Raw genomic sequence first — 7223 nt, 5'->3', positions numbered from 1 at the left:
AAGGAGGTTTTAGGAAACCCCTTTGCCCACCCCTTTGGGGGGCCCAGAATGACCCTGGCGGCTTTGTTTTGGCTGGGCCCCCAAGGGGTTTGGGCCCCCATGTTTTTCCCCTTAATGCCCCAAACAAGCGAGGGGGGCAAGTCTTTCAAAGGGCCTGGGCCGATGTACATAGGGAAAGATTTAGTTTCTCTGTTTTCCCGGCCCCCATCGTCTTCCAATCATTTCCCCTCATGGGAAAAAAAATGTTTTTTGATTTTGTTCGGTCAAAACCCGGGGATTTTGGGCATCCTGTAAGGAGAGGGTCCGGTCATCCTTTCCCAAAGGGACAGGTAGTCCTGAACCCCCCTCCAAATCTAATTTCCCCGGAAATTTTCCCGAAATTTTGCCTTAAACCCCTCTGTCCCCCGAGCCATGGCTTTTGGGTTTGGCTGCAGAGATCTTTAGTCCCTTTTCCCCGCAACACTCCTCGGAACCAGGTCCCGGGCAACCCCTGGGCTTTGTTTTGGCAGGGGATGGGGCCAAATGGAGATGATAGCAAGATCGTCTGCCCTAGGAGATGGAAACTTGCACCCCACTGGGAGGTTTTATGTTGAGGATACCGGACATTAGGGTTTTTTTTAAAAAAGGGGTGGACTGAGAAACCCCCCCCTGGGCGTTTTTCCCTTCTCTAGTGGGGATTTCTGTGATAGGTGGGCCTTGGGGAAATTTTACTCGGGGTGTTCTATTCGTAAAAAGTTCCCCCCTATCCAACCCGGAGTTTTCCTCTGATTCCTTTTTGGCAGCTCTCCTGAATTTTAAAAAGGACTTGGGGCCCAATTTAAAAAAACCTTCTCCAGGTCAAGGGGAAAATTTTCCACAAAGTGCCCCTGCTTATTGTGCTCAAGAGTGTGGCTATGTTTTTGCGCTGTGCCATGGGCCCCCGGTGAAAAACCCCCGGGGCCCCCCTTGGGGCATCATGTAGCCTACTAAGGGCTTTATAAATGGGGGGCCGGGTTATAAAAATGGTAACGTGTCGGCCTCTTAACCGTCGGCCTCTCGCCCAGGCGAAAAGAAGTTGCCCAAAAGTCGCCTGGAGGTCACTGCTTTTGGGGGTGGGGGGCCCCGGCGGGTATGGACTCGGTTCGCCGAGGGCAAAAACAGCCTGACACAAAGTGAGCAAAAAAAGCAGACAGGGATTTTAAAACCAAGAATATCCCCTTGGGATCAAATGGAATAAAAAAAAAAAAAAAAAAAAAAAAAAAAAAAAAATTTCAATTTTTTAAAATGTGCACCCGCCTCACCCGCGCACGTGTATGAAAAACAAGCACGTGATTTTCATAAATTTTGGTAAATAGAACCTAAAATCAGTAGTGGGTTTAGTTTATCGTGGATGGATTGGGGTTGGGAACCACCAACAATGATTTTCCTAAACAAATCTCCCCTGGGGGGGGGATCACTGGGTTAGACTTTGTAGGCTACAGGTGTCCCCCAAAGGGGGGCAGTGGTGCGTTTAAACACCCGGGCTCACAGGGACCCTGGAAAAATAATGGGAAAAAATTGGGAAATTTGGGGTGGGAAAGTCCAGCCCTTTTGGCAATTTGGGGGTGAAATTTTCCTGCTTCTTAAGTGAGAGTAGGAAGAAAGGGGTTTATGAAAAACTGTCGCCCGTCACACGGATTTAACAAGAGGGGCATCCCCCCGGGCAAAAACTAAGTTAAAAATCTTTCCCTTTATAAAAAACCCCCAGGTTACCCAGGCGGGGGGGAGTTCTCACCCCTGGCTCTGCGGTTCGGGGCCATTTTTTTGGGGGGACTAAACCCAATCCCAAAAAAAAAACAAGACTTTAAAAGGGGCAAGGGAAGAGGGTTTAAAGAGGTAAAAGTTGTGCTTTTTCTATAAAACTCAAAGGGAAACCCGCTGCAGAAGTTGTGAAAAATTAAAATTCCCGTTGTGTTCCATTTGCCCCCAAAATTCAATCACCCAGGTCGCCGGGGAGTGAATCGGGGTTTGATTTTTTAATTTGGGAAAACTAAAGAAAAAAAAAAGAAAATTTAAAAATAATTAAAATAATAATAATAATAATAATAATAATAAAATTAATAATAAAAATAATAATAATAATAAAAATAATAAAAATTTAAAAATAATTAAAAACAACAATAAAAAATAAAAAATAAATAAAAAATAATAATAAAAAACCCTTTTGGTGTGGATGAAAAGCATGGAAAAAAATTTAAATTTTAACGGCTCTAAAAAATCGGTTCTGCCGTGGTCCCTCGTTTTAAAAATATCGCAAAAAAGGGGAAGGTCTTTGGGAAATGGTCCCCCTTTGGGAAACAATTTTTTTCCCCGAACTTTTTTTGGGAAAAAAATCGGGAACTCAGATCTGAGGGGAAATCTTAGGGAAAAATGGGTTTTTTAAAAAAAATCGGGCTTCATGTACTAAAATGAGGCCCTATACACTCTTTTTAAAAGGCTGACAATTTTTCCCTGCAAATCGTAACTTTTTTTCGTGGGATGTCTGGGGAAACCCCCCTGGGCATCAGGGAAATTTCCCCAAAAGCAGGTAGGACAGGGCAAAAAAAATTTTTGTCAACAGACTTTTTTTGCAAGCATATAAACCGCCCAAACTTAAAAAACCCCCACTTTGTGCTTTTTGGGAAAATTTCCTAATCACAATAAACAAAATTTACAGTCCCTTTAAACAAACCTTGAACCCTTTTTTAATCCTTCCTTTGGGCATTTGGGGGGGAGGTGGGCCACGTGTTTGGGAGGTGGGGCGGGGGCTTAGTTCACTTTTAGGGGGGAGTTCTCTCTGTAGACTCATTGTTTCGCAAGGCCAAAGAGGGGTGGTTCCCAAATACAGAATGAAAGGAACGACAGGGCAGAAATTTTAGTCTTGGGTTTTGAGAGAGTGTTGGGGGCCTTCTTTATGGTTTTAGCCAAAGGGTAGCCCCCGCCGGGGTACCCAATTTTCTCTTTTTTTTTCTTGGGGAAATTTTTTCACTAATTTTTATTCCCTTTTAAATTCTCTTTTTGGGGCGCTATTTTTGGGGGAGTTTTTGTAATAAAGCAAACCCCCAAAAATAAACCTCCAGGTATTTCCTTTTCTTAGGTCAGGCTTTGTAGACCCCTTTTGGTTTTTTCCAAAATACTGACTTATTACATAATTTTTTTATGCATAAAAAAAACACATGACAAAGGGTAGCTCATTAACATGTTCCACAAGTAAAAAATAAATTTTTTTAATGTCCCCGCAAGTTCCCAGTTGTGAGTGAGTTTCTGGCTTCCCTGCGGTTTCCCCAAAAAGGGGGGGTTTGCGGCTTCTTTAAAGCCATTTTTCTTTAGAATAAACCATGGTTTTTTCGGGGAAGGGTGAAATGTCCATGAAAATATGATGGAAACAAACAGAAAAAATGATCCCGGGTAATAAAGAAAAACCCCAATGGTTCCCCTGGTTTGGTTTTTTTAAAAAACTCTCTGCTTAAAAGAATCGATTTTTTAACAGCACATTTTCGACTTCTTTCTACACATGAAGTTCTTGGGAAAATTTTTAAAAAAAACAAAGAGGGCCCCTTTCCATGGATGTTTAAACCCAAAAAGAAATTTATTTCTTGACACATGAAGATAGTTTTACCGTGGGGGCTAAAAAAAGGAAGATAAATTTGCACAAAAAAAAAAAAGAATTTAGTCCAAACCCGGGGTACCTTGAAATGAGGGTTTTTAAAACCCGGGGTGGTTTTCAAGGGGGCCCTTTTAGAATCATCTTTAAAAAGCTGTAAAGTAATTTTAAAGGGGGGACCAATTATGGGGAGCAAAAACCCTTTCAGCCTGGCAGGTTTCAAGCATGGGTTTATAAAAAAAACAATCACTACTCAAAAAAAAAATATTCTTGGGGGAAAATTTTCAGTGGAAGGTCTATCTCCAGGTGCACTTAGCCAAAATCCTCTAGCTGTTGGGGGCCCCGGGAGGGTTTAAAAACTCTTTCCCCCCTCAAAATGATATTGGGAAAAACCCGTCCTACTGCAAAAACCATTTTCCCTTTCAAACTTATTTTTCCAGTTTCACCTTTTAAGGGAAATTTCCCACCCTCTCCTGTTTTATCTTTTACATAATAATAAAATATATAATATATTAATTATTTTTTATATATATAAATTATTATATATATATTTTATATATATATATATCTATATTATAAATTAAAAAAAAAAGAGAGGAGAGGAAAAAGAGAGAGAGAAGAGAGAGGAGGGGAGGGGGGGGAGGAAGGGGGAAAAAGAGAAAAAAGAGAGAAAAGAAGGGGAGAAGGGAAAAAAGAGGTATAAAAAATAAAAAAAATAAGATATAAAATATAATATTATCCCATATAATTCATATTACATAATATATATATTTTAATTTTATATAATATATATATATAAAATATATATATATATATTAAAATATTAATATATATATAGGGGTGGTGTGTTTTTTGTAGCAAAGTGGGGTTTGTATGTGTGGGGTTTTGTGTTGTTGTGTATTTGTTTTGGTGTGTTGTGTGTGTGTGTGTGTGTGTGTGTGTGTGTGTGTGTGTGTGTGTGTGTGTGTGGGGTGTGTGGTGTGTGGTGTGTGTGGGGTGCGGGTTTTTGTATTTGTGTAGGGGTGTGTTTTGTGGAAAATATACCCTGTATTATATATAAAATATATATTTTATTATATATATATTATTTTATATATATACATATATATATACATTTACATACATACATAAAATATGAAATATTAAAAAAAAGTTTCAAAAAACCCGTTTTTCCCGAACCAAAAAATGAAAAAAAGAAAATAGTGAAAAAATCGGGGGTGGGAACACAAAAACAAAAAAACACACTTGGGCAGGGGGGAGAGTGAGGGGAGTGGGGGTAACGCAATAAAAAAATTTTTGCTCCTTGCGGAGAGGATTCCGAAGTGGGTTTTTCTAAAACAAAATTTTGGTGCAGCGGCAATAAACAGCAATACATAAAACTCGGGTGTTTTAACCTGGCCCCAAACTCCCCCCCCGCGCCCGCCACCAACTTCCCCTGGGCTCCACGGGCCCCAAAACACGGAAAGGGGAAAAGATGCGTACCATTGTAATTTCGGAAGATGAAGAGGCAGTTGGGGGGTGGGAAAAAGAATTTTGAAAAAAAAAAAAAAAAAAAAAAAGGGGGAAGAAAAAAGAAAATTTAAAAAACAAAGAAAAAAATTATACTCGCTTTGACAAAGGGCGGGGGAACCCAAAAACCAAGAAAAAAACCCAAAATGACATTTTTTTTCTTCAACTGCAACCCCGCACGCTTTTTACCCCCCCCGAAAAGCTTTTCATACAGTTTTCTTTATACACACCCCATTTCCCCACACACACCACACACACACACAAAACAAAACCCCCCACACACCACACACACACACCCCCCACAAAAACACACACACACACACCCCCACACAAAACCACAAAAACACACACCCCCCACACACACACACACAACACCCCCCCCACCCCACAAAAACCCTAATATTAATAATATATATATATATATATTACTAATATATATATATATATATAATGTATTATATACTTATAAATATTTTAAAATACCAAAATAATATATAATATATATAAAAATTTTTTTATAATGTAAATTTTTATAATATAATAATTAAAATAATACTAAAATATATTTTTAAAATATATATAAAATAATATATATATATATAAATATATATATATATATATAATTTCCCCACACATAAAAAAACACACACCACACACCCCCCACAACACACACATGAAAAGGGAAAGCACCCCACACACAAACATACAGACACACACAGTTCAAAAAAAAAGTGATGTAATAAAAAAACACCCCGTTTACGAACTGAAACAAATCTCAGTTACTATCAGTTGATACCACAGTTTCGCTACGTTACCGGCAAAAAGAATAAACAGAATAACTGTTTTTTAACCAATAAGTCCAAAAAACATACAGTAGGGGATAAATGAAGTCAATTTGGGTTAAAATGCAAACTAATGGGATATTAAGATGCCCGCAGATGGTTTTAAAAAATACCGGGGCCCAAAACATTTTTGGAAAAAAAAGTAAAAAAGTCCAAATAGCATTTTCAATATGTTTAAAATTAAACCCACTAAGTGTGAACAAGAGGCCCAAAAACAAGAATGGAGGCTTTTTTAAAAAAACTTACGAGGAAAAAAATTTTTTCTTTGAAAAAAGAATACATACACTCACAGGGATAATTAAAAAATATCTGAATTTAAAAACGAATTAAAAAATGTTATAGGTTTAAACTTACTTTCACTTTCTTCAGAAAAAATATCTCTGACCCACAGCTTCATTCTATTTTACCCACCGGGGGCAAAATCCGAAAAAAAACCGGCTCCAGCGGCCCCCTGACAAGGCCACGGTTTGGCGCCCCTCGGTTTAATCCCCCGAGCATTCGGGCCGAGGCAGCCCCCTTTGCTGCTGCTATTTTTTTTATTAATTTAGAAAAGAGTTTTTGTTTTAATAAAGATATTTTGTCCTTTTCCCCCCCCTTCCCAAAAAATTTGTTAAAGGGGGGAGGGGAAATACTGCTTTGGATAAATGAGAAAATTATAGAGGGGGAATTAAAGGTAAATGATTCCTTGGAACTGTATGAATAAAATATTAGCACAATTTTTTTGAAACAAATTTGGGAGAAAATTGTAAATTGGGCAACATTATTTTTCTGTCCAATTTAAATAAACCATAGTACCAAATAACTTTTATTGCTAATTTATGCTGCCCAATAAAAAAAATTTTTCGATGATCGGGTTAAAGTTTTAAAGTTTTTAATTTTCTAGTAAAATGTAAAACAGTATGCTAATAAATTTACATTAATATTGGTTTTTGTAAACGTTTAAAAAGGGAATAATGAAATTTTGTGGTAATGCTAGTAATAATTTGTGGGCGATTTTAAAATGATGGTAATAACACTAATAATAATTTTGATGAGGACAAAAAGTTTTCCTTTCCCGCTGAGCTTATGGTAATGGCCAATGATTAAAAAAATAATAATTAAAAATTGATAAATAATAGTAAAATATTAATAATAATTTAAAAATAAAAAATAATAATTTAAAAAAAAATAATAACGATTTTTGATGATGATGAGTGAGGGTGTTTATTTTATGATGATTGATGATGAAAGATGATGATGATGATGATGATGATGGTTTATCATCATCACAT

Source organism: Penaeus monodon, chromosome 43 (assembly GCF_015228065.2).
Source record: "Penaeus monodon isolate SGIC_2016 chromosome 43, NSTDA_Pmon_1, whole genome shotgun sequence".
NCBI classification, from domain to species: domain Eukaryota; kingdom Metazoa; phylum Arthropoda; class Malacostraca; order Decapoda; family Penaeidae; genus Penaeus; species Penaeus monodon.
This window is presented reverse-complemented; position numbering follows the sequence as displayed.